The 27393-nt window shown below is 47.4% G+C and overlaps 1 long non-coding RNA gene across 2 annotated transcripts in view; it reads right to left on the bottom strand.

The window, feature by feature from the left end:
• Positions 1-2305: 2305 nt before the first annotated feature.
• LOC106010576 (uncharacterized) overlaps positions 2306-27393 on the bottom strand; it is a 72002-nt gene continuing 46914 nt past the window's right edge. For both annotated transcript variants that reach the window (XR_002387361.2, XR_001184337.3), the window contains exon 3: positions 2306-2650. This is a non-coding gene — a long non-coding RNA (uncharacterized LOC106010576). The remainder of the gene's footprint in view (positions 2651-27393) is intronic.

Consider the following 27393-nt stretch of genomic DNA (forward strand, 5'->3'; position numbering starts at 1 on the left):
CTTCCTCCAATGGGAAAATAAGACCAACAATGCCCAACAAATCTCACACCAAAGACCTTTACAACCCTTAACAGGTGCTGTGCTGTCAGGAACACTAGGAATACGGGAAATGGAGAATAACAAACTCACACATCTTTTCGACATACACAACCAATTCTGTTTACCCAGTCAAGGGATCTTCTTCCTTTGTGGAACTTCAGCCCACCTGTGCCTGCCAACTAACTGGACAGGGACTTGCACTCTAGTTTACCTCAGCCCTAACATTGATATAGCCCCCAACAATCAAACTTTATCAGTGCCAACAAAACACGGGTCAGACATAAATGAGCTGCCCAATTAATACCCTTACTTGTAGGACTAGGCATCACTGCTGCTTTAGGGACAGGAGTAGGGGGCCTAGCTACCTCACTAACTCAACTCCAAACGCTCTCTAAAGAGCTAAGTGACAGCCTAAAAGAAATAGCTAGATCAATCACAACTTTACAAAACCAAATAGATTCTTTAGCGGCTGTCACTCTCCAAAATAGGAGGGGACTAGATCTCCTTACAGCAGAGAAGGGCGGTATATGTCTTTTCCTAGGAGAGGAATGTTGTTTTTATACAAATCAATCGGGTATAGTACGAGATGCAGCAAAAAGGCTCACTGAAAGGGCCTCAAACATTGATCAACACATGAACAATTGGGTAAATGAAAATCTCTTTTCCCTAAATAGTTGGCTGCCCTGGCTCCTTCCTCTGATAGGACCATTGGGCACCATCTGCCTTATCTCCCTCTTCAGACCCTGTCTGGTTCGCTGTTTTCAAAATTCCTTGCAGGAAAGAATGAGGGCATTCACCAACCAGACAGTCACGGAATTCATCATGGCAGGGTACCAGCCAGTACGACAAATAGAAGAGGTCCCCACTTGCCATAGGCCTCATCAGATCCAGGTCTAGCCCCAGTCTTCACCCCTGGTCAGCAGGAAGCAGCTCCAGAAGAAGAGACCTTCGCCCAACTGTCATAAAACAAAAGCCTGGAATGATAGGTCTTCCACTACCTCAGCAGCCATTATGGATAGTAGCTGCCCTCTTCCTATGGTGCCTTGGCCCCCCCCGTGTGACATCATGCCAAGATGGTTGCTCCCACCAAAAAACAAATCCTTCTTCCCAGCATGCCCCTGGTCCCACCTAGAGAGTAACCTAATACTCGCTCACCTCCTACCACCTAGTGACATCACCGGCTCCTCCACCCCCTGATCACTACCTCACTCAACCCCGCCTCAGCCCCTACAAACCCCACCCCTGTCTCTATAAAAGACTCTCCCTGCCCTGGCCATATTGCTTTTGTCTCTCCTTTGTTCAGAGACAGCCCGGCAGATCTATTCCCCTAATAAAGGCTTGTTGTGGCCTGGTCTGGTCTTGGTCTTCGGCACTTTTATCTGACAGATCACATTCATCATTGGGAATTTGTGCCTGTATATAATATATCTTAGTTCTTATTTTTCCCATTCCCTTTCCCTCCCTTCCACTCCTCCAACCCTCCCTATTTACAAAAGCTTTCTGTTTTTTCCTTCTTTTCTCATATTTTTCCCTTCTTTCCTTTTCCCCACACCCCTCCCTACTTCCCCTTCACCTTTGAACCTTTTCTTCATACTTCACATTGTCTATTATACAATTTGGTTCTCATTTACAGTTTCAGTTTCTCACACCAGAGAGAAAGTTTGGTATTTACACGTGTGTGTCCTGTTTATTTCACTTAAGAATATGGCCTCAATGTGCATCCATTTAGCTATGTCTCTAGTTTATCATTCTTTATGGCTGAGTAGTACTCCGTTTTACATGTGCAGTTTTGTGTGATTCCCAAACTTGTGTTGCCATGTTACCATCACCACAATCATGACATTGGGCACCTCCATCACCCCTAAAATTTCCTTCACACCCTTTTGCAGTTCATCCCACTCTAACATCCTGGAGACCAGTATTCTGCTTTCTGTCATAATAGTTTTACCTTCACTAAAGTGGATGGAAATAGAATCAGAAATCAAGTAGCCTTTTTTTCTAGAAAAATCAATAATTTTTAAAAGTTTGTTATACTTAGGATCCAACTTTGTGTAAATTCTGGGGGCTTATGTAGCAAAATTGCTAACCCTACTGCTACCAAGTATTTCTTTCAGTAATTATATCTTTTTTTGTGTGCACATCTTCAATGTTCTGGCCTTAAGACATAAATTCCCGTAATCTTTCATGAGATGAAGGAAATCTAAGTGGGACTACCATACTTGATTGATTTCAGTAAAATCTTATCTGAGATCTAAGAGACCAGACAGACATAGGACATATTTTAATGTAAAGGAAGTCCAAGGTGGATGATGTGGACATTTAAGAGAGGATTTTGCTGGTTTGAAAATCATGGGCAAATTATATTACATAAACACCTATGGGGCTGCCCCGATTCTCTTATATAATGAAATGTTACTGTTTTCTAAATTTTGTCAATCTGTGCCTTTCCAAGTATGTGATTTTATGTGCTGTCCTGTGTTGCTTTTGTGATTCTTTTTTATCCAAAATTGCACCAACATCTGCTCTATGACATTCTTTCTTGGGCTGAGATCAGAGCCATTAAGCAAGTCCTTGGGGTCCATAAAGCTAGAGGGTTGTTCGAGAACAGGACCTGCAGAGAGAAAGAAGACAAGTGAATCCTTGTTTCTCTCTGTGTCTAAGCCCACTCTCTTGCATACCTGAGGTGCTGTGGTCTGAACATAGTTCATGAATTAAAAAATTAACACCCAAAGGAACCCATCTGCATTGTCAGTGAGAATGTAAACTGACACAGCCACTATTGAAATCAGTATGGAAATTCCTCAAAAAAACAAAAAATTAGAAAATCCATTCAATCTGTTTCTCTTCTACATACCTCCTGAAAGAGTTAAAGACATCATATTACGATCATCCATGCATATTCATAAATTTTAAAAAATAACTTAATCTCTAATTCATAATTGAATGAAATTGAGAGGTGAGGACTTCAGGAAGAAATTAGGGTTCGAGGAGGTCAAGAGTGTGCATCCCTCAGTGGCATTAGCAGCTCTGGAAGAAGAAATAGACCTGACCTAGACCCATCCCACCAACCAAGCTTCCAGGTCACCAGATGCTGAGCAGATGTGGGCATGACACTGGAGTGGTCCCCAGACTTCAGAACCGTGAGCCAAATAACCATGGATTCCTCATAAAGGACCTGGACTCAAGTACTTGGTTTTAGCAATGATCACAAGATTAAGTCATCCTGACCCCAGATTTCTGTTCTCACTGCCTCATCACAAAGCTGAAGTTTCCGAGCCCATGCTGGGTTTCCCTCTTCTCGCCAGGAGATGGGCTGCTGGAGAGCAGGGGTTACAGCCACAGCTACGGGACTGACAGTCCCACCCGCCGCTCCCCAGGTCTGCAAAATGAAGCTGCTCCCCTGTGGTTGGCTTTGGTGAGCACCTTGTGTTCTGAGAGCTTGGCCTCCATTTCTGCCATGCTGCTGAAGCTCCTAGTTTCTCTGTGCACTGGGGTAGCCACTGGGATGTGAGAATGAAAACAAACACAAGTCCTCCCTCCCTCAGCCACACAAGAAGACACACATATTACTGAGATGCTGACCAAGAAGGCTACAGCAGACAGGAAGAGCGGGCTGCACCCTTCTCTGGGTGTACAGTGGCACTGATCCGGACTCAGTGTGACATTTGAGCTGAGCCCTAGGGGAGGGTCACGGTGAGCAATAGGAGTCGCCTGTACAAGAGCAGAGAGGAGAATGGTTATCCTGTACAGGGGGAAAGTGAGTGACTCACTTCATCATTTTGATCTTCCCCCAACTTTAAAAACTTAGATGTTCATTAGATTCCCAGCTAAAGACAAGAGATAGTTCAGAATGATTCAGCCCCTGCACCTGGGGGTGGGAGGCGAATTCTCCATCTAATACTATGATTAGTCCCTTAATTATGTTTAGCCCAACCTTGTTTAATTTATGTTGACTTCTATGTTGTCAAAGCCAGAGAGCATCAAATTAATGAAGCCTTTGGCAGCTGGAATCAAGACTCCTTTCTTAGCCCTCTTAGCTTCATCCCCGAGGGCCCTTGCTGGCCGCCCTTTGCCCCACTAAAGTCCCCCCAAGCTTCATCTTCATGAGCTTCTCATCCTGCACCCCACAGTGGTGCTGACATCATTTCCTGTGGTTCAGGTTCTCTAACGAGGTCCATGACTGTCTGCTTCCATCCATCTAAAGCTAACACGCTGCGGTAGGTACTATCACGATGAAGGGCCATTCGGGATGAGGCTAAAAATTACCTCCCCTTTTTTAACCATCATTTTAGCATGTAATACCATTAAAATACTGCTGAACTCTCCCCTGCTCTCCGGTAGCTAAGAATACTCTTAATTTCAAGGACAAGTTCTTGTTTAAAACAATCCAGAACAAGATGCAACATGAAAGAAAAGCAATTGTAATAACTGCACTGATAAATAAGTCAAATCAAGCCTCTTGTTGGCATATCTTGTCTTTATCCATAAAGATTTTTGGAGCTTAACTCACCTTTCCATGGTGAGGCAAAGATACAGAGGTAAAAGAAGGAAGTTACAACCAAGGTTTGAAACAACATGTTGAAATATAAACCTTGATCACTAACTATATAATCTGTCAACATTGTGTACATATGACTCATTGCTTGATAATTTTAAGAATAAAAATTACTGTAGCTCTCTGCAAAAAGAAAAAAAAACTCCAGGTGTAGTGACACAGGCCTATATTCCCAGGACTCTGGAGGCTGAGGCAGGAAGCTTACCTTGAGTTCAAGGCCAAACTGGCTACATAGCAAGACCTTGTCATGCAAAAAATCATTCCGGGCTGAAATGTTATGCTTTAAATTATTACATCCTTCCCTAAAATCTACTTTGTCAAATTTACAGCTTGCTTATTCATTGAAGTCACTGTCATTTTAGTTTACCACTTAATAGATGTCCTTTTCCCAGCCATGGTTGGGTAGGAGATGAGAAGGAACTGACATTTATTAAGACCCTGCTTTGTGCCTACCATTAAGCTAATAGTAACCCAGATGCCCTTAAAAATTCAAGGTAAATTGACTTGAGACACTAAAATCCTTGAAACTTTCTCACAATCCAAAAATCTCACTGGGAATCAATACATACTGCTTCAGTACGTGCAGGCTGGACAGCCTGATACACCCAGAGACCAGGAGCTCCTCCCCAACATCCTCTCCTGCTCAGGACTCCACCACCCACCAAGACAGTGAGTCATCCTCGAATTTCATCCACTGCAAAGCTGTGGACACAACTTTCATCCCAACCAGAGAGTGTCACTTTGTAAAAGATGGGGAATCCCAGTCTGTACCAGAAGCAAATTTCAAATATTATAATTTGAAATGAGAACATTTATGATCAGAGAGCAATTTGCCTAATCTCCATCATAGTGCCTGCCTCCTTCCCATGGGACATTAGAACCCAATATCAGGATCAGTCTTTCATGACATCCTGTGAAGTACACAGTGATACATGATGTGAAATGTATTGTCATTAAATATGAGTTCCATCATTTTCAACTAATTCATAAATTTCTGAATACTAAAAAAGTTAGACAATGTTGCATAGTCAGAGAGATCTATCAAAACCACAAAAGTTATAATAAACATTGTGAGATTCACCAATGTCCGGACCTCTTTTTACTAGACATATGGTATTTATTACAGCAATAACTATACTGAGCCTTTGCAGTTAGTAAGGGACACATGACATGTGTGGGCCTCTGAGATGTGAGTGGATATTGCATGCATTACATCCAAGTGAGTCTATAAAAAGTCATCTGATTCTCTAGTTCCCCTTGTTTGTCACCATGTAACTAACCAGGAGGGAGCTCAGGGCCAAGACTGTGCAAACACAAGATCAGAGCAGCCTGAAACCACCCTCACTGGAGGAAAGATAGCCTCTTTAACAAACAGTGTTGGAAAAACTGGATTTCAACCAGCCAAAGATTAAAACTAGACATATATCTCTCACCATGCACTAAACTAAAATTAAAGTGGATTAAACATATAAATATTAAAACAGAAACACTAAACTTGGTGGAAGATAAATTAGGTAGAACTCTTGAAGACATTGGCCTAGGAAAAGATTTTATGAACAAAACCTCAGTAGCACCAGAACTTGCACAAACAATCAACAAGTGGGATCTCATCTTATTAAAAAGCTTCTGGGGAATGGGATTAATATGAGAAAATGGAAAAATAGGAACAAAATCTTTGTAAATAGGGAGGACTGGAGGTGTTGAAGGGAGGGTTGGGCAAGGGTGAAAAATAAGAACCGAGAGAGACTATGTAAAGGTGCAAATTTCCAATGATGAATGTCATTATATTGTATACCTAAAATGTACCAATAATTAAAATGAATAATTGATAATGTAAAATAGGAAGAAAAAGTCCAAAAGGGTAGGGGTAGTGGGAGGGGCAGGGGAAAGGAAAGAAGGGAAAGGAAAAAATGATGAGAAATGGAAATAAAGTCTTTGTAAATAGGGAAGGGTGGAGGGTGTGAAGGGAGGGCTAGGAATGTGGAAAAAATAAGAACCAAGGTGCATTATATAAAGGTACAATTCCCAAAGAGAAAAAAAATAGATAAAAAAAAATAAAAATAAAAAGGTTCTGCACTACAAGAGAAACCACCAACAGAGCTAAGAGACAACCTACAATGTGGGAAAAAATTTTTACCAGCTGTTCCTCAGACAAAGGTCTATTATCTAGAATATATAAAGAACTTTAAAAAATCAGACCCACCAAATATAAAGACCCAATTCAAAAATGGGCATCAGAAATGAACAGACATTTCTCAGACAAAGAAGTAAAAGCAGCAAATACACATATGAAAAATGTTCAATACCACTGGTCATTTGAGAGATGCAGACGAAAACAACACTGAGATTCCACCTCATCCCAGAGAGAATGGCTGCTATCAAGAAATCAACCAATAACAAATGCTGGTGGGGGTGTGGAGAATGAGGAACACTTCTCCACTGCTGGTGGGAGTGCAGACTGGGGCAACCACTGTGAAAATCAATATGCAGATACCTCAAAGAACTAGGACTATAGGTCCCATTTGGCCCAGCTATTCCCCTACTGGGGATCTTCCCAAAAGAATTAAAAGAATCATACCACAGCAGTATATGTGCACCCATGTTTACAGCGGCACAGTTGGTAATAGCTAAAGCTTGGAAACAGCCCAACTGCCCATCAACTGGAGCCTGGATAAAGAAGATGTGGGGTTTTTTTTATAAAGTAGAGTACTACTCAGCCATAAAGAATGAAAACTAGAGACATTTATAGCTAAATGGATGCACATTGAGCCCATACTCTTAAGTGAAATAAATAGGACACACATGTGTAAATACCGAATAGTTTCTCTGGTGTGAAAAACTAAAAGTGTAAACAAAGTTCAAATGGTATAATTGATAATGTGAAGTAGGAAGAAGAGATCCAAAGGGGTAGGGGAAGTGGGAGGGGAAGGGGAAAGGAAAGAAGGGAAAAGAAAAAATATGAGAAAAGGAAAAAAATGGAAACAAAGTCTTTGTAAATAGGGAAGGGTGGAGGGGGTGAAGGGAGCACAGGGAATGGGGAAAAAAATAAGAACCAAGATGCATCGTGTACAGGTACAAGATCCCAATGATGAATGTAACTGTACTGTGCACCTAAAATGTGCCAGTAAACTAAATGGGAAAAAAAGACCAGAGCGGCCTGGATTGCAGTGTCCTTGCGTGGAGGAGGCGATGCCTGTGATTTACCTCGCTGACCTGTATGCTCTGCCTCATCAACAGTGCATGCTTATGCACGGAACCCACTGATATGTAAAATTAATGTAGGTTCATAAAACTAAAATGAAACACTATTATAAAAAAATAAGCCAACTTGTTTTAGGCTAAGTAACCAATATCAAAGAGGTTATTCACAGCAAAACCCAGTTCATCTTCTCTCTCATGAGTAGTCTGAATTCAGTGAAGACCAGGAACCCTCACCTTTCCTGCCTCCTTTACACCATTTGCCCCCTCTTGCATCACACGGTTCCAATCTTACATCCGTACACCAGCTGCACCGGTTTTGTTCACATGACCCTGCTGCCTGGAAGTCCTCCACATCTTCACTACTTACACGTCCTCTCTCCCCAGACTCAAATATGGCTTCCTGTGGCCAGCGAGAGGCTCCTAGACACCAGAATGGCTGGTGTTGCTTATCTACTATTCCATGTCACAGGAGTGGGTCACTGTTACGGTTCATATCGAGATGTCCTCCAAAGCCCCACATACTCATAGGTGAGTCTTTGGGGAGGTGATTGGATCATGGAGGTGTGGCAGTCATCAGTGAATTAATCTACTAATGAGTTTATAGCTAAATGTGATGTTGAGAGGTGAAGCCGGCTGGGAGGATATGGTCACTGAGGGCAGGTCTGGAAGGTTCATCTCCCTTGCCCTCTCTCTGCTTCTGGTCGCCCTGCCATGAACAAGCCTCCTCTGCCATGCTCCTCTGCCAGGCCACCCTTCCCTGGAGCCAGCTATGGACTGAACCCTCTACAAACTGTGAGCCAAAATAAACCTCCTCTTTAAGTTATGAATGTCAGATATTGTGTTCCAGTGAAGACAAAGTGACTAAGATAGTCAACAACTGGGAAAAATACAAGAGAGTTAAATTGATCTGCTTGTGCAGCTATCTCCTCCTATCATTTAAGATTTTTACAATACATGCACAATAGAATTATTATAGAAGAGAACGCAATTATAGCATACTTCAAGGGTAATTTGGGGCTGCTATATATCTGAATATATCAAAAATCCCAACGATTATGCCTTCTTAATCTTTCGCTTGTGTCCCCAGAACATGGTGTCTACTTCCAGTGGAAAATGGACATTCATATCTATTACTAAATACACTTGACATGAGCAATGGGCTATGTTATAATAGGCTAGTATCACATAAATAATTAAGGTTTCTGTCAAATCCTGTGATAGAGAACAAGGCTTGATTCACCTTAGAAAGGGCACAATGCCCTGGATAATGACAAGATTAAAGGCCTATTAATATCGCAGGAGAAGTATGACTCCTCTCCAGCATGGCTAGGTCTTTGTGCTGTGTGAACCCAGAAGCCCATCCACCTCTGCAGGGGACCTGCTGGGAGCAGCCACCAGCCTGGAGCTGCCCAGCCTGGTGCACCCTCGCTAAAGTCTTTCCTCAAACCGTAGCACGCTTTGTCCAGATCTCTCCCACATATCCTGTTCACTGGCCCCGAGCAGAGCTTGTCCTGGCTTCTCTGATCCCACAGCCTGTCACCCAGTCTGTCCTAGAAGGAAGTCCCTGAACAGATGCCAGATGCAGTTCCATTCCTACGCTTCACTGGGTGGCTTTCTTCCACCATGGTCTTTCTTCAGTCTAGGCTTTGTTTTCATGACCAGGACTCAATGGGTTTGGTAGTTTGCTATAGAAAACTTCTCAAAGGCGGCAAACTTGCTGGACAGACGGTCCTCTGCCATTGCGTGGTGTAGTCCCAAGGTCATGGGGTCACCTTCCTCTCCACCACCTCTCCACAAGGGCCCATGGGCCTCGCCCCCCCTGTGTGTCACTAATTTTCTTTTTAAAAATAGTTTTCATTAGTGTGTTTGTGACACATAATGAATATATTCATCATGGAGTGCTGGTATGTAGGGACACATCTCGATCCTCTTCTACTTCTGCTTCCCATTCCCGGACACCCCTCCCATCTGCAAAAGTCTAGGACCCTCCTGCTGCTTGGGGTAAGTAGATGCCTTGGGCACTTTCTCTGGGCCTCCCCACACATCCCAATCCGTGAGTGCACTTCCTCTGCCCTCACGGGCTAGGGCCCGGAATGCTGAAATTCCCGCAAAAGACAGCAGAACACTCAGTGCAACACTCAGTGTTCAGGGATTGGACCCCTGAACAAATTCCTCCCAGCTCCACCCAAAATCAGCACAGCCAGGATGTGCATGTGTACCTGTGATTTGCTTTTGAAGTTTTTTACATTTTCTGTAATTATTTGGGAAGTTTGATTTTGGCATTGCTTGCAAATCACCTAAGGTGGGAAGGGCTCACTCTGCTGCCTTTGTGGATTCCTCTGCCTCTGAGGGGGCTTCGCTGGCCTCCCCTATGTTGTTGGTGACCAGATATCTTGTTCTCATTGGAAGAGTCCTTGTCGTGCAGCTTCTCAGCCATGCTTTGCTGCCGGGTGACGCTGAGAGGCCTGCTCATGTCCCTGAGCCACAGCGGCCACCAAAACCAGGAGAAGCCCTCCTGACTGTCCTTTTCCCCTGAGGACTTCCTTCTCCGCCCACAAATGCTAACTGATAACCCTTCCTCATCTTGCCCCGAAGCTGTTCTGTGGGAGCAAATCTCGATGAGACAGAAGATGATGATCAGAAGCATTGGGGTCACCGTCACTGATAGCGCCAGGATGAGCTTCTTGTTGTAGCCGTGTCCCGGAACTTCCTGCGTGTGGTCCCTTGGCTCACCTTGCATCTTCTGATTGCTGGACACCCCCGAGCTCTCGTTCATGTAGGTCTCACTCTTCCACTGCTCCATGTCCCACTGGGCCTGGGCCACCTTCTCTTCCTGCTTACTGAGCAGCTTCATCAGGAGGCCTGTTCTGGAGATGAGCTTGGCACAGGCCAGGTGGATGCGGGGCTCGGAACTGTCCCTTGTAAGAGTGTGAATCACATACTGATCCCTGAATGAGGACGTGAAGCTGCTGGTTTAGCTGGGTTTCGAACTCATCTCCAGGGGATGACAGCAAGGGGACAGAGGTTTCTGGAGGGGGCAGCTCAGTGCCGGTGCTGGTGTACTCCCAGTGCCTCTCATCGGTGTGGTCATTGGTAGATATCAGCGTGAGGGCAGAATCCGTGGCAAAAACGGGGGAGTTTGTGGTAAAAACTTTTTTCAGAAGTGTTTTTTCTGCCATTTGGTTTTCTTTTTTCTTTTTTTTTTTTTTTAGAAGGGACAACATTTATTCCTCTTCCAAACGTGACGGCAAAACCAGGTGGAAGAGAATGGTTTTAGCAATTAGAAAAAAAAGTACAAATCTGAGTTTGGCCATTAAAATTATTAACAACAATGGGAGAAAACAAAAAAGACAACAAGAAGTTGTTTCACATTACAGACCTCCCTCCCACCCAAAGCCTAATTAACACTTGCTTACCAAGTCAAAAAAGAGACAGTTGATTCCCAAGCTGGAGGTCTGAACTTGAGTAAGACATTTACAAAAACCTAGATGGGGTAGTGTCCTCCCCAGCCCAGGTACCACTAGGCACAGCACGAGAGACCAAAATAACTCAACACGGGGAAGGCTGGAGACTCAGGGTTTGGGAGTGTAAGCACCCCACTTCGGGCTCAGGGATCTGGGGAGTAGGATAAACAAAACCTACTTGGAAAAGAACTGGGAGAAAACCAGCAATTGCCTTCTGTAGGGGAAGGGACAGGGAAGGAAGTAGGGCCAAGGACAGGAGCATTTCACCTCACCACCCTAACTTGGGAAACTGTAAGGGACCATCTTTAACTGGCCCTAAGAGGAAGACGAGATGGCTGATGGGAGAATCCACAGGAGGGAGAGGAGGAGAGGGATGGGGCTGGGAGGGGCAACAAGCCCCTTCCTTTCTGGGCACAGGAAGGCAGCCAGGGCACCAGGTCCAGGCAGTGACCCCACAAGGACAGCACAGTTTTTACAGCTTAGAGATCCCCCGCCTGCCCCCACCCAGCTACTCATTCTGCTCAGCGCTGGCCAGTGGCCAGTGGTGCAGGGTTCCTCTCAGGCCCCGAGGGAGTAGACGGCTCTGCGGCCTGGGGCTCTGTCTCCTCTTCAGCGTCTCCTCCCTCGGCGGCAGCACTAGCCTCTGCCCCCTTGGCCAGGGACTCCTGGCCCTCAGGGGTGGCAGCAGCCTTCCCTTCCTGGGTGGTGCCCTCCTCACTGCAGGCACTGACCTTGATCTCCCCCTGCTCCTGCTCTTCCTCTGTGGGTGAGGAGGCAGAAGGATCACCCCCACCCTCCTTCCGATTTCTCTTGAAGGACAGGCTGCTCAATTTGAAAGGCTTCTGGAAAGAGAAATTCTTCTTCTTCTTGGGGGGTCTCCTTGAGGGAGGGGGGCTCCCCCTGGGCCTCAGCGCCCTGGTTAGGGGGTGCTGGCTCGATGGCATCGCCAGTGGCCCCAGCTGCCTCATCTGTTCCGTTCACCGGGGCGACTCCCCTTCACCCTTGGGGGACGAGTCTCCATTGCTGTTCATGTGGCCATACTCCTGTCCCTTGGCCTTGGCGGAGGAAGCACCTGCTGCCTCCTCGGCGGTCACGTTGCCCCAGGGAGCCTTGGAGCTCTGGCTGCCCACAATGGGCGTCTGCTGAGCTGTGTGTGGGGCTGCCCCGGGCTCGCGCCACAGGGGATGCTGCCGTTTGGTTTTCTACAGCAGGGATTCCTATAGAGGTTTCGGCAGGATCACGTAATTCGGGGAAAGGATGCTCCTGAACACGTGGGTCTCCAGAGGACGAGAGGGGCCCCTGAGGGGGGGACTGGAGGAGGCTCCTCAGTGCTGAGAACAGAGGCCCCTCTGCAATCTTCAGCCTCCTGCGTGTGTCTTCCTTCGGGAGCTACTCTCTGGGGTCGGCCTCGAGTGTTCTGTGGGCCTCGAGAGAGGCAATTTTATGAAAGCCATGACCTTTCTTGGAACCTAAGATTGGTTTAATAGCTTTCATGTATTGACTCTAGCACCGGCATGTTCTAAAAGCAAAATGCTGTCCAATTTGTTCAGAGGATTCTAGACGTGGAGAAAACTCCCGGGAGGGAGCAGAAGACGCTAGGTCATCAAAACCCTCCGGCTGTAGCTGCGGAGTAAGGGCATCGGGCAATTCTGGCAGGCCATTAGGCAAAGACCAGGGCTCAGTGGACACCTGTGGCTTTGAAGTATTTCTGGGCAGGGTCTCGCTGCCCCTTCTCAGGCTTCCTTTGGGCAGGGCTGGTAACATTGGCCAGTCTGTACCTGCCCCTTCTGAGGCTCACATGAAAGTGGCTCATTATTATATAGGCCATATTCACCCAATATATCAATGCCAGGAAAACAAAGACTACATTCTTGATTCAGCGGAGTTTATCTGAATGATCTCCTCTGACCAAGTTAGTAATTTGGCAGCTCTTGGCATCGTAAGTAGTTCAGGGCAAAGGCCCCATGTCACTACTGCCTGTGTTTGGTCCCAAGACAAAATTGCACTGGGGGGGTCTGGAAAAGCAGCTTCCTGTCACGGGCCTTTTGGGCTCTTTGAGCATTGCTCACCGAATACATTTGGATGGCTCAGAAACGGCCCAGGATGGGCCACTGTGGGATTTGGGACAACCCAGTCTGAGTGCAGAAGCTGAACCGGGAGAATGCTGTGAACAGAATCCGAAGCAAGGCCTCGGCCGAGGGTCCAGAGCTCTGCTCCTGCACTGGCAAGGTTTGGTCACTCTCAGTGGGAACTGCAAGAGGTACCAACTGCCATCCTGCCTTCACTGCGTCTGCCATGTGAGCCTTTTAGAAAACAATTTGAAAGGCAATCGCCCATGCTGTGCCCTTACATGGAGACAGCAGGACTGAGGAGAAAGAGGACATTAGCAGGAGAGGGGTTCGGGCTGATCCCACGTGCTCACAGTGTCTGAGCATTAAGGTCGCCTCTGGTTGAGAGCCGGCAACCTTGGCTTAATAAAACATCCCAGGGCTCTCTCGTGTGAAAATGGCAGCAAACAGGTGGCAAGCACGACCCTTAAAATAAGCCGCACTACAAACTGTGGAAGAGAGCATCCCTGGGAGGTGAAGGAGCTTGCCCAAGGTCACTCAATGGGTCAGGGTCAAGGCCAGGACTAGACTTTGGGTTACAATTTCCAGCCACTTTCTTTCTCGTTGCATGATCCTGCCTCCTAGCAGAAACCCTTGGGGAATAAAGTTCTGTCCGGTCCCGTTTATTCTGGGAAAGGCTTGGAGGCACTGACAGCTGTGTGCCTGCCCCCTCCTCCGGCCTACTTCACATCTCTATCCGAGGCAAGGCAGGTCCTCTGTCTCCCTTGTACATTCTCTGGGGCTCACATATCCAAGTCCTTTCCCAAATCCCCAAAGCCCTGCTCTTGAGGGCTTCCCGGGCCTCAGAGCAAACACCTGCTGTCCTTTTAGGGCCACACTGCTCCTTCACGCATGGAGCCAGGGCTCCATGCCCCCCGCCTTGGAGAGTCGCTAAGGTTGGCCCTCAAAACCCCTCTCAATGACACCACCACAACCCAGGGCCAAGGCCGGGATTGGGCCCCTGAACAAATTCCTCCCAGCTCCTCCCAAAGTCAGCACAGCCAGGATGTGGATGTGTATCTGTGACTTTATTTTGAAATCACCTAAGGTGGGAAGGGGTCGCGCAGCTGCCTTTGTGGATTACTCTGACACTGAGATGTCGCTGACCTCCCACATGAACTGCTCATCCTGGTTGGCTGAGTTGATTTGTCGTAGCTTGTTTGCCACGCTCCGTTGCTGGAAGAAGTTGAGAGGCGTGGTCAGGTACCAGCCCCACAGCGGCTGCCAAAACCAGGAGTAGCCCTCCTGACTGTCCTTTTCCACTGAGTACCTCCCTCTCGGCCCGCAATCGCTACTTGACGACCCTTCCTCATCTTGCCCCGAAGCTGTTCTGTGGCAGCAAATCTCGATGAGACACAAGATGATGATCAGAAGCACTGGGGTCACCATGAGTGCTATTGCCAGGATGAGCAAGTTGTAGCTGTGTTCTGGGACTTCCTGTGTGTGGTCCCTTGGCTCGCCTCCCGTCTTCTGATTGCTGGAGACCCCCGAACTCTCCTTGATGTAGGTCTCGCTCTTCCACTGCTCCGTGTCCCACTGGGCCTGGGCCACCTTCTCTTCCTGCTGCTTACGGAGCAGCTTCATCAGGCGGTCTATTCTCGAGATGAGCTTGGCACAGGCCAGGTGCCCACGGGGCTCTGAACACTGCTTTTTGGTACTATCGATGATACCCGAAATGAGCCTCCTACCCTCACTGTTGGGAATGAGGCTGTGAAGCTGCTGGTTTAGCTGGGTCTCGACCTCATCTCCGGGGGACGACAGCAAGGGGACAGAGGTTTCTGGAGGGGGCGGCTCAGTGCCGGTGCTGGTGTACTCCCAGTGCCTCTCATCGGTGTGGTCATCGGTGGCTATCAGGGTGAGGGCAGAATCCGTGGCAGAAATCGGAGAGTTTGTGGTAAACACATTTTTTTCAGGGGTGTTTCCTCCAGGTTGGTGTTCCACATCAGTGCTTCCTGTGGAGGCTTCCGCAGGATCACGTAATTCAGGGAAAGGATGCTCCTGAAGACGTGGGTCTCCAGAGGACGAGAGGAGCCCCTGAGAGGGGGAATGGATGAGGCTCTTCAGTGCGGAGAACAGAGGCCCCTCTGCAATCTTCAGCCTCCCGCGTGTGTCTTCCTTCGGGAGAGGTTCAAGCTGCTCAAGGGACACTGAGGACTGAGCTGGGGCCTCCTGTGCAGTTGAACTTTCAATTTCAACCTCAGTAGACAACGACTCTGCAGGAGTAACAGCGCCACGGGTCAGTGTTGGAGGCTGAACTTGCTCATCACCTAGAGGAGAGACTGTTTTCTCCTGAAGTTCTGGAGGCTGAGGTATGAGTTCATTAGGGAGCTCTGGAGGCTGAGCTGCAGCTTCTTGAGTGGTCCAAGATGGAGCAGAAGACTCTAGGTCATCAAAGCCCTCCGGCTGTAGGTGCCGAGTAAGGGCATCGGGCAATTCCGGTCGGCCATTAGGCAAAGACCAGGGCTCAGGGGACAACTCTGGCTTGGTGGTCGGCGGGACCCAGTGCCTTTCTGGAATCGGGGCTGCCAGGACCAGGAACGACAACTGCTGCCAGATGAGGAGTGCGGGAACCCAGGGGCACCGCAGGAACATGACGGGGTGGGGGTAGGGAAGGACCAAAATGAGTGAGATATAGCAATCCAGGCTAGTGGAGTGCAGGTGCTCTGCTCTGTAGGGTAGAACCCTTCTGGCAGTCACTTGCCTTTGAGCCTTGGGAACCAGGAATGTGCTGCCCCGCCCTGTATTTATGACATCATTGCTAAGGAAACCTGTATTACATCAGGCCCAGATGGTCTTGTGCCACATGGGGGAACTTTCCCCACCCCCGTGACAAGGCCCACCTCCCCTTCCCCAGGAGAGCTCACAGTGGCCTCTTACAGGGCAGCCTCCCCCATCACGAGGCAGGATGTGGGGCTCAGAACGGGTGGGTCCCGAACATGGGGTAGGTGGGGTGGACAGGACTGGGCCCCTGGCTGCTCAGAATTGCTGGGTATTTCGTTTGGTTCTTGAAGGTTGTTACTGAGTGCTGACACCGATGGACATCCCAGCAGATGACCCCAGAAGTGACACTCTCACAGGAAGGGCTGCCCTGGCAGGAAGGCTGAGACCAAGCAGATCCACTTCTTATGAGCAAGTCAGGGCTGCGAACAACTCAGCTGGGATTTCTCAGGGTCTGGGTCCTCGGGGCTTTGAAGGAGGAGAGTATTTCTGTGCTGTAAAAACTGTCTGCCAATGGTTTCCAAAGATGGGAAACAGCACTCGACTCTGCCATGGATTCCTTTAGCCAATGAAATTATCCCTCTTGAACTGACATTTACGTCGTGCGTTGCAGTCCACAGGCCCTTGAGCAAGGGGGCTCTCACCACAAATCCAGTGTGAGGGAGACTGCGCTGCATTAGACCATTAATGAAAGGCCGATGGGTGCTGAGGTGGAGCCACAGAGAGCGCATAGGGCGACTCACACAGGATAGGAACAGTGATTCCCGTGCTTTGGTTCTGGCATCAGACAGATGCCTGTCAACCCCAGGGAAGCTATGGACCGAATGCCTCCGCTTTCTCTCAGTACAACAGTGGGCAGATGCAGGACACACACAGGCATCCTATAGAGTGTGTTTATTAGGCCCATAGCCCTTGCTTGGGCTTACTAGGACAGCTCTATTAGTGAGATTATTAAGTAATACAAGCTCTTAGTAATAATATGTCATAGAATCCACATTTTAAGGTTTGTTCTAAAGTTTCTGAAACCCTTCTGAGTATTAAATGTTGAGCTTAAATGTAAAATAAAAGCAGTGAGAGTTTAGTAATATTAACAAGAAGGATGAGAATGCAATTCACCAAACAGGAACAAGGGAAGAGAGGGTAATGTCAGGGAAGGAAAATGCCAAACTCGGGGGAAGTAGATGTTTTTTACCTCTATTTTCATACACTCCACTGCATTGTAGGTTTATACCATTTAAGTTTTCATTTAAGCATGATCTAACTGGTTTACAGGTAAGTTACAAAATTCCTGAAATTTTAACCAGTGGCTCTCAGAGCCAGTAAGGACAGCCCAGGGCACTCGAGGGAACAGCCGTGTAACGCACAAGAGACAATGTCTGGGAATGCCCAGGAATGAGCAGCCCGTACAGCCAGGACACCTGAATGTCCTTCTTGTCACAGATCCAGGGGACAAGCCACATCTTCTCCATCCACCCATGCTCCACCTCGGCCCCAGGGAGGGAGACTGGAACATTTTGCCTTTACCCATCCAAGACTCTTTTCACACTAGCATAGGTATCACATGGTTTCTCTTACATGAGAGGCCTGAAGCACAAATAAAGAACAACTTTTCCAAATGAGGAGGGGACCAGGAAATGGAGGGACAAGGGAGAGAGGGGAAGGGAAAGTAAAAAGAACGAAGATCTTATGTACATGTACCAACTCACCAAAATGAACGTAATCATGTACTGCAAACGTATACTACTAATAAAATTTTTTTTTAATTTTAAAAATAAGCGAACAGTTTTAAAAAAGGACATTTAAAGGCAACTTATAAATCATCCTTAACCTATTAGATCCACAGACTGGATATTAGCTGGTTTGCCCCTCTTTCCCATGACTGAAGACCCAAGAATAAGACAAAGTCAACTATCAACAAAATAGAGAAAGTGCTTATTCTTCACATATACAAATAGAAGTGTGAGCTGAGTTCTATGACTCTGCTAAGGGTTAAACATAAGATGTGTAAAGTCCTTGCCTGTTAAGATAGTGTGAAGAAAATGCCACTTGCTTAAGAATTAGCTTAGAACCAAAACTTCTGAAAAACAAGAGGGCACATCTTTGATAACACGAACACTTTTGTAAGATGTAGGTTCTAATACTGTTCTAAGCATTTTGTAAATCTCACTTCACTTCTCCCTCCACTTCCGTGCGGTTTACTAACAAGAAAACTGGGAGTGTGGCAGAGCCACGGTCCTGAGGCCACAGGCAGATGCAGAACTGGAGTCCAGCTGCCTACTCCAAGGCCCATACTCCAGCCAGCACCAGCATAGAGGAAGATGAGTCATGGCAGGAATCAAGAGCCACTTTCGTGGCCTCAAAATTACTGATTTTGTGGGAAATTGCTAGAATTTAGATTAAGACATTTTCTCTAAAAAGGTACAGCTTCTCAGCAACTGTGCAGTAAGAGAGTTCAAACTGCCAGTGGCATGAGCCAGCCCCACCTCCCAGAGTCTGTTTTGGGGAGATGGCAGGAGAGCCAGGAGAAGCAGCCATGGGAAGAACACCAACAGGATGCTATAAGGGCTGAGATTTGATCAAAAGAGAAACGGACTCCAAGACCTTCACCGGTTGGGCTAAAATGTGGGGTCAAATGCACATGGCTAAGGGCCCTTCCCTGACACTGCAGCTGGTCCCTCCCACGGTGACCGAACTGCAGAGTACCCCTGGCCAGCAGCATCAGCGTCACGTGTCCCGGTGTCACCCGTTCCTCTGCTTTCATACACAGACCTGACTTCCCTGGAGATTTTGGCAGCTGATGTGAGCTTCTGACTTACTCATGAATTTATTCTCTATGCACTGAGACTGACCCTCTGCGGATGGTGGCATGGAGGTTCACAAGGTGCTACTTTTAAAGTCAAGAGGGTTACAGAAAACTGGAATAGAAGCCCTTTATCTTAACCTGATTAAGGCTATCTATGAAAAACCAACAGCCAACATCATACTAAATGGTCAAAAACTGTAAACTTTCATGCTAAAATCAGGAGCAAAACAAGGATGGCCACTATCACCACTCCTGTTCAATATAGTTCTGGAAACATTAGCCACAGCAATAAGAAAAGAGAAAGAAATAAAAGGAATAAAGATAGGAAAGGAAGAAGTTAAACTGTCATTATTTGCTGATGATATGATACTTTACATAGAAGACAGAAAAAACTCCGCAAAAAGACTTCTAGACTTAATTGACAGCTTCAGTACAGTAGCTGGATACAAGGTCAACACTCAAAAAACACTCCATGCCTTCTTATACACAAATAACAGACTCACTGAGAGAGAAATTAAGGAAACAACTCCTTTTCCAATAGCATCCAAAAAACTGAAATATCAAGGAATCAACCTCACAAAGGAAGCAAAAGACCTCTACACTGAAAACTACAGCAGTCTGAAAAAAGAGATCAAAGAGGATATAAGAAAGTGGAAAGACATCCCTTGCTCCTGAGTAGGAAGAACCAATATAGTGAAAACGGCCATACTTCCAAAACTATTATATAGATTTAATACAATGCCAATTGAAATTCCAACAATATACTTCACAGAACTAGAGAAAAGAATCCAAAAATTCATTTGGAACCAGAAGAGACCTAGAATGGAAAAAGCCATTCTAGGCAACAGAGACATGGCTGGGGGTATCACAATCCCCAACTTGTAACTATATTACAAAGTTGCTGTGATAAAAACAGCATGGTACTGGCCAAGAAACAGACCCAAGGATCAATAGAATAGATTAGAAGATGCAGAAACAACTCCAGCCATATTCAGCCACCTCACCTTTGACAAAGGAGCCAACTACCCTCATTGGAGGAAAGATAGCCTGTTCAATAAATGGTGTTGGAAAAACTGGATTTCAACCTGCCAAAGATTAAAAGTAGACCTCTACCTATCACCATGCACTAAATTAAGATCAAAATGGATTAAAGATCTAAATATTAAAACAGATACACTAAACTTGCTGGAAGATAAGTTAGGTAGAACTCTTGAAGACATTGGCATAGGAAAAGACTTTATGAACAAAACCTCAGTAGCACAGGAACTAGCATAAAGAATCAGCAACTGGGATCTCATCTTATTAAAAAGTTTCTGCACTGAAAGACAAACCACCCACAGAGCTAAGAGACAACCTACAATGTGGGAAAAACATTTTACCAACTGTTCCTCAGACAAAGGTCTACTATCTAGAATATATAAAGAACTTTAAAAAATCAGACCTCCCAAATTTAAAGACCAATCCAAAAATGGGCATCAGAAATGAACAGACATTTCTCAGACAAAGAAGTAAAAGCAGCAAATACACATATGAAAAATGTTCAATACCACTGGTCATTTGAGAGATGCAGATGAAAACAGCACTGAGATTCCACCTCATCCCAGAGAGAATGGCTGCTATCAAGAAATCAACCAATAACAAATGCTGGTGGGGGTGTGGAGAACGAGGAACACTTCTCCACTGCTGGTGGGAGTGCAGACTGGGGCAACCACTGTGAAAATCAATATGCAGATACCTCAAAGAACTAGGACTATAGGTCCCATTTGGCCCAGCTATTCCCCTACTGGGGATCTTCCCAAAAGAATTAAAAGAATCATACCACAGCAGTATATGTGCACCCATGTTTACAGCGGCACAGTTGGTAATAGCTAAAGCTTGGAAACAGCCCAACTGCCCATCAACTGGAGCCTGGATAAAGAAGATGTGGGGGTTTTTTTTATAAAGTAGAGTACTACTCAGCCATAAAGAATGAAAATTAGAGACATTTATAGCTAAATGGATGCACATTGAGCCCATACTCTTAAGTGAAATAAATAGGACACACATGTGTAAATACCGAATAGTTTCTCTGGTGTGAAAAACTAAAAGTGTAAACAAAGTTCAAATGGTATAATTGATAATGTGAAGTAGGAAGAAGAGATCCAAAGGGGTAGGGGAAGTGGGAGGGGAAGGGGAAAGGAAAGAAGGGAAAAGAAAAAATATGAGAAAAGGAAAAAAATGGAAACAAAGTCTTTGTAAATAGGGAAGGGTGGAGGGGGTGAAGGGAGCACAGGGAATGGGGAAAAAAATAAGAACCAAGATGCATCGTGTACAGGTACAAGATCCCAATGATGAATGTAACTGTACTGTGCACCTAAAATGTGCCAGTAAACTAAATGGGAAAAAAAGACCAGAGCGGCCTGGATTGCAGTGTCCTTGCGTGGAGGAGGCGATGCCTGTGATTTACCTCACTGACCTGTATGCTCTGCCTCATCAACAGTGCACGCTTATGCACGGAACCCACTGATATGTAAAATTAATGTAGGTTCATAAAACTAAAATGAAACACTATTATAAAAAAATAAACCAACTTGTTTTAGGCTAAGTAACCAATATCAAAGAGGTTATTCACAGCAAAACCCAGTTCATCTTCTCTCTCATGAGTAGTCTGAATTCAGTGAAGACCAGGAACCCTCACCTTTCCTGCCTCCTTTACACCATTTGCCCCCTCTTGCATCACACGGTTCCAATCTTACATCCGTACACCAGCTGCACCGGTTTTGTTCACATGACCCTGCTGCCTGGAAGTCCTCCACATCTTCACTACTTACACGTCCTCTCTCCCCAGACTCAAATATGGCTTCCTGTGGCCAGCGAGAGGCTCCTAGACACCAGAATGGCTGGTGTTGCTTATCTACTATTCCATGTCACAGGAGTGGGTCACTGTTACGGTTCATATCGAGATGTCCTCCAAAGCCCCACATACTCATAGGTGAGTCTTTGGGGAGGTGATTGGATCATGGAGGTGTGGCAGTCATCAGTGAATTAATCTACTAATGAGTTTATAGCTAAATGTGATGTTGAGAGGTGAAGCCGGCTGGGAGGATATGGTCACTGAGGGCAGGTCTGGAAGGTTCATCTCCCTTGCCCTCTCTCTGCTTCTGGTCGCCCTGCCATGAACAAGCCTCCTCTGCCATGCTCCTCTGCCAGGCCACCCTTCCCTGGAGCCAGCTATGGACTGAACCCTCTACAAACTGTGAGCCAAAATAAACCTCCTCTTTAAGTTATGAATGTCAGATATTGTGTTCCAGTGAAGACAAAGTGACTAAGATAGTCAACAACTGGGAAAAATACAAGAGAGTTAAATTGATCTGCTTGTGCAGCTATCTCCTCCTATCATTTAAGATTTTTACAATACATGCACAATAGAATTATTATAGAAGAGAACGCAATTATAGCATACTTCAAGGGTAATTTGGGGCTGCTATATATCTGAATATATCAAAAATCCCAACGATTATGCCTTCTTAATCTTTCGCTTGTGTCCCCAGAACATGGTGTCTACTTCCAGTGGAAAATGGACATTCATATCTATTACTAAATACACTTGACATGAGCAATGGGCTATGTTATAATAGGCTAGTATCACATAAATAATTAAGGTTTCTGTCAAATCCTGTGATAGAGAACAAGGCTTGATTCACCTTAGAAAGGGCACAATGCCCTGGATAATGACAAGATTAAAGGCCTATTAATATCGCAGGAGAAGTATGACTCCTCTCCAGCATGGCTAGGTCTTTGTGCTGTGTGAACCCAGAAGCCCATCCACCTCTGCAGGGGACCTGCTGGGAGCAGCCACCAGCCTGGAGCTGCCCAGCCTGGTGCACCCTCGCTAAAGTCTTTCCTCAAACCGTAGCACGCTTTGTCCAGATCTCTCCCACATATCCTGTTCACTGGCCCCGAGCAGAGCTTGTCCTGGCTTCTCTGATCCCACAGCCTGTCACCCAGTCTGTCCTAGAAGGAAGTCCCTGAACAGATGCCAGATGCAGTTCCATTCCTACGCTTCACTGGGTGGCTTTCTTCCACCATGGTCTTTCTTCAGTCTAGGCTTTGTTTTCATGACCAGGACTCAATGGGTTTGGTAGTTTGCTATAGAAAACTTCTCAAAGGCGGCAAACTTGCTGGACAGACGGTCCTCTGCCATTGCGTGGTGTAGTCCCAAGGTCATGGGGTCACCTTCCTCTCCACCACCTCTCCACAAGGGCCCATGGGCCTCGCCCCCCCTGTGTGTCACTAATTTTCTTTTTAAAAATAGTTTTCATTAGTGTGTTTGTGACACATAATGAATATATTCATCATGGAGTGCTGGTATGTAGGGACACATCTCGATCCTCTTCTACTTCTGCTTCCCATTCCCGGACACCCCTCCCATCTGCAAAAGTCTAGGACCCTCCTGCTGCTTGGGGTAAGTAGATGCCTTGGGCACTTTCTCTGGGCCTCCCCACACATCCCAATCCGTGAGTGCACTTCCTCTGCCCTCACGGGCTAGGGCCCGGAATGCTGAAATTCCCGCAAAAGACAGCAGAACACTCAGTGCAACACTCAGTGTTCAGGGATTGGACCCCTGAACAAATTCCTCCCAGCTCCACCCAAAATCAGCACAGCCAGGATGTGCATGTGTACCTGTGATTTGCTTTTGAAGTTTTTTACATTTTCTGTAATTATTTGGGAAGTTTGATTTTGGCATTGCTTGCAAATCACCTAAGGTGGGAAGGGCTCACTCTGCTGCCTTTGTGGATTCCTCTGCCTCTGAGGGGGCTTCGCTGGCCTCCCCTATGTTGTTGGTGACCAGATATCTTGTTCTCATTGGAAGAGTCCTTGTCGTGCAGCTTCTCAGCCATGCTTTGCTGCCGGGTGACGCTGAGAGGCCTGCTCATGTCCCTGAGCCACAGCGGCCACCAAAACCAGGAGAAGCCCTCCTGACTGTCCTTTTCCCCTGAGGACTTCCTTCTCCGCCCACAAATGCTAACTGATAACCCTTCCTCATCTTGCCCCGAAGCTGTTCTGTGGGAGCAAATCTCGATGAGACAGAAGATGATGATCAGAAGCATTGGGGTCACCGTCACTGATAGCGCCAGGATGAGCTTCTTGTTGTAGCCGTGTCCCGGAACTTCCTGCGTGTGGTCCCTTGGCTCACCTTGCATCTTCTGATTGCTGGACACCCCCGAGCTCTCGTTCATGTAGGTCTCACTCTTCCACTGCTCCATGTCCCACTGGGCCTGGGCCACCTTCTCTTCCTGCTTACTGAGCAGCTTCATCAGGAGGCCTGTTCTGGAGATGAGCTTGGCACAGGCCAGGTGGATGCGGGGCTCGGAACTGTCCCTTGTAAGAGTGTGAATCACATACTGATCCCTGAATGAGGACGTGAAGCTGCTGGTTTAGCTGGGTTTCGAACTCATCTCCAGGGGATGACAGCAAGGGGACAGAGGTTTCTGGAGGGGGCAGCTCAGTGCCGGTGCTGGTGTACTCCCAGTGCCTCTCATCGGTGTGGTCATTGGTAGATATCAGCGTGAGGGCAGAATCCGTGGCAAAAACGGGGGAGTTTGTGGTAAAAACTTTTTTCAGAAGTGTTTTTTCTGCCATTTGGTTTTCTTTTTTCTTTTTTTTTTTTTTTAGAAGGGACAACATTTATTCCTCTTCCAAACGTGACGGCAAAACCAGGTGGAAGAGAATGGTTTTAGCAATTAGAAAAAAAAGTACAAATCTGAGTTTGGCCATTAAAATTATTAACAACAATGGGAGAAAACAAAAAAGACAACAAGAAGTTGTTTCACATTACAGACCTCCCTCCCACCCAAAGCCTAATTAACACTTGCTTACCAAGTCAAAAAAGAGACAGTTGATTCCCAAGCTGGAGGTCTGAACTTGAGTAAGACATTTACAAAAACCTAGATGGGGTAGTGTCCTCCCCAGCCCAGGTACCACTAGGCACAGCACGAGAGACCAAAATAACTCAACACGGGGAAGGCTGGAGACTCAGGGTTTGGGAGTGTAAGCACCCCACTTCGGGCTCAGGGATCTGGGGAGTAGGATAAACAAAACCTACTTGGAAAAGAACTGGGAGAAAACCAGCAATTGCCTTCTGTAGGGGAAGGGACAGGGAAGGAAGTAGGGCCAAGGACAGGAGCATTTCACCTCACCACCCTAACTTGGGAAACTGTAAGGGACCATCTTTAACTGGCCCTAAGAGGAAGACGAGATGGCTGATGGGAGAATCCACAGGAGGGAGAGGAGGAGAGGGATGGGGCTGGGAGGGGCAACAAGCCCCTTCCTTTCTGGGCACAGGAAGGCAGCCAGGGCACCAGGTCCAGGCAGTGACCCCACAAGGACAGCACAGTTTTTACAGCTTAGAGATCCCCCGCCTGCCCCCACCCAGCTACTCATTCTGCTCAGCGCTGGCCAGTGGCCAGTGGTGCAGGGTTCCTCTCAGGCCCCGAGGGAGTAGACGGCTCTGCGGCCTGGGGCTCTGTCTCCTCTTCAGCGTCTCCTCCCTCGGCGGCAGCACTAGCCTCTGCCCCCTTGGCCAGGGACTCCTGGCCCTCAGGGGTGGCAGCAGCCTTCCCTTCCTGGGTGGTGCCCTCCTCACTGCAGGCACTGACCTTGATCTCCCCCTGCTCCTGCTCTTCCTCTGTGGGTGAGGAGGCAGAAGGATCACCCCCACCCTCCTTCCGATTTCTCTTGAAGGACAGGCTGCTCAATTTGAAAGGCTTCTGGAAAGAGAAATTCTTCTTCTTCTTGGGGGGTCTCCTTGAGGGAGGGGGGCTCCCCCTGGGCCTCAGCGCCCTGGTTAGGGGGTGCTGGCTCGATGGCATCGCCAGTGGCCCCAGCTGCCTCATCTGTTCCGTTCACCGGGGCGACTCCCCTTCACCCTTGGGGGACGAGTCTCCATTGCTGTTCATGTGGCCATACTCCTGTCCCTTGGCCTTGGCGGAGGAAGCACCTGCTGCCTCCTCGGCGGTCACGTTGCCCCAGGGAGCCTTGGAGCTCTGGCTGCCCACAATGGGCGTCTGCTGAGCTGTGTGTGGGGCTGCCCCGGGCTCGCGCCACAGGGGATGCTGCCGTTTGGTTTTCTACAGCAGGGATTCCTATAGAGGTTTCGGCAGGATCACGTAATTCGGGGAAAGGATGCTCCTGAACACGTGGGTCTCCAGAGGACGAGAGGGGCCCCTGAGGGGGGGACTGGAGGAGGCTCCTCAGTGCTGAGAACAGAGGCCCCTCTGCAATCTTCAGCCTCCTGCGTGTGTCTTCCTTCGGGAGCTACTCTCTGGGGTCGGCCTCGAGTGTTCTGTGGGCCTCGAGAGAGGCAATTTTATGAAAGCCATGACCTTTCTTGGAACCTAAGATTGGTTTAATAGCTTTCATGTATTGACTCTAGCACCGGCATGTTCTAAAAGCAAAATGCTGTCCAATTTGTTCAGAGGATTCTAGACGTGGAGAAAACTCCCGGGAGGGAGCAGAAGACGCTAGGTCATCAAAACCCTCCGGCTGTAGCTGCGGAGTAAGGGCATCGGGCAATTCTGGCAGGCCATTAGGCAAAGACCAGGGCTCAGTGGACACCTGTGGCTTTGAAGTATTTCTGGGCAGGGTCTCGCTGCCCCTTCTCAGGCTTCCTTTGGGCAGGGCTGGTAACATTGGCCAGTCTGTACCTGCCCCTTCTGAGGCTCACATGAAAGTGGCTCATTATTATATAGGCCATATTCACCCAATATATCAATGCCAGGAAAACAAAGACTACATTCTTGATTCAGCGGAGTTTATCTGAATGATCTCCTCTGACCAAGTTAGTAATTTGGCAGCTCTTGGCATCGTAAGTAGTTCAGGGCAAAGGCCCCATGTCACTACTGCCTGTGTTTGGTCCCAAGACAAAATTGCACTGGGGGGGTCTGGAAAAGCAGCTTCCTGTCACGGGCCTTTTGGGCTCTTTGAGCATTGCTCACCGAATACATTTGGATGGCTCAGAAACGGCCCAGGATGGGCCACTGTGGGATTTGGGACAACCCAGTCTGAGTGCAGAAGCTGAACCGGGAGAATGCTGTGAACAGAATCCGAAGCAAGGCCTCGGCCGAGGGTCCAGAGCTCTGCTCCTGCACTGGCAAGGTTTGGTCACTCTCAGTGGGAACTGCAAGAGGTACCAACTGCCATCCTGCCTTCACTGCGTCTGCCATGTGAGCCTTTTAGAAAACAATTTGAAAGGCAATCGCCCATGCTGTGCCCTTACATGGAGACAGCAGGACTGAGGAGAAAGAGGACATTAGCAGGAGAGGGGTTCGGGCTGATCCCACGTGCTCACAGTGTCTGAGCATTAAGGTCGCCTCTGGTTGAGAGCCGGCAACCTTGGCTTAATAAAACATCCCAGGGCTCTCTCGTGTGAAAATGGCAGCAAACAGGTGGCAAGCACGACCCTTAAAATAAGCCGCACTACAAACTGTGGAAGAGAGCATCCCTGGGAGGTGAAGGAGCTTGCCC

Source organism: Heterocephalus glaber, unplaced genomic scaffold (genome assembly GCF_053883595.1).
Source record: "Heterocephalus glaber isolate CG9 unplaced genomic scaffold, H.glaber_assembly_v1.0 deba00001579, whole genome shotgun sequence".
NCBI lineage: Eukaryota > Metazoa > Chordata > Mammalia > Rodentia > Bathyergidae > Heterocephalus > Heterocephalus glaber.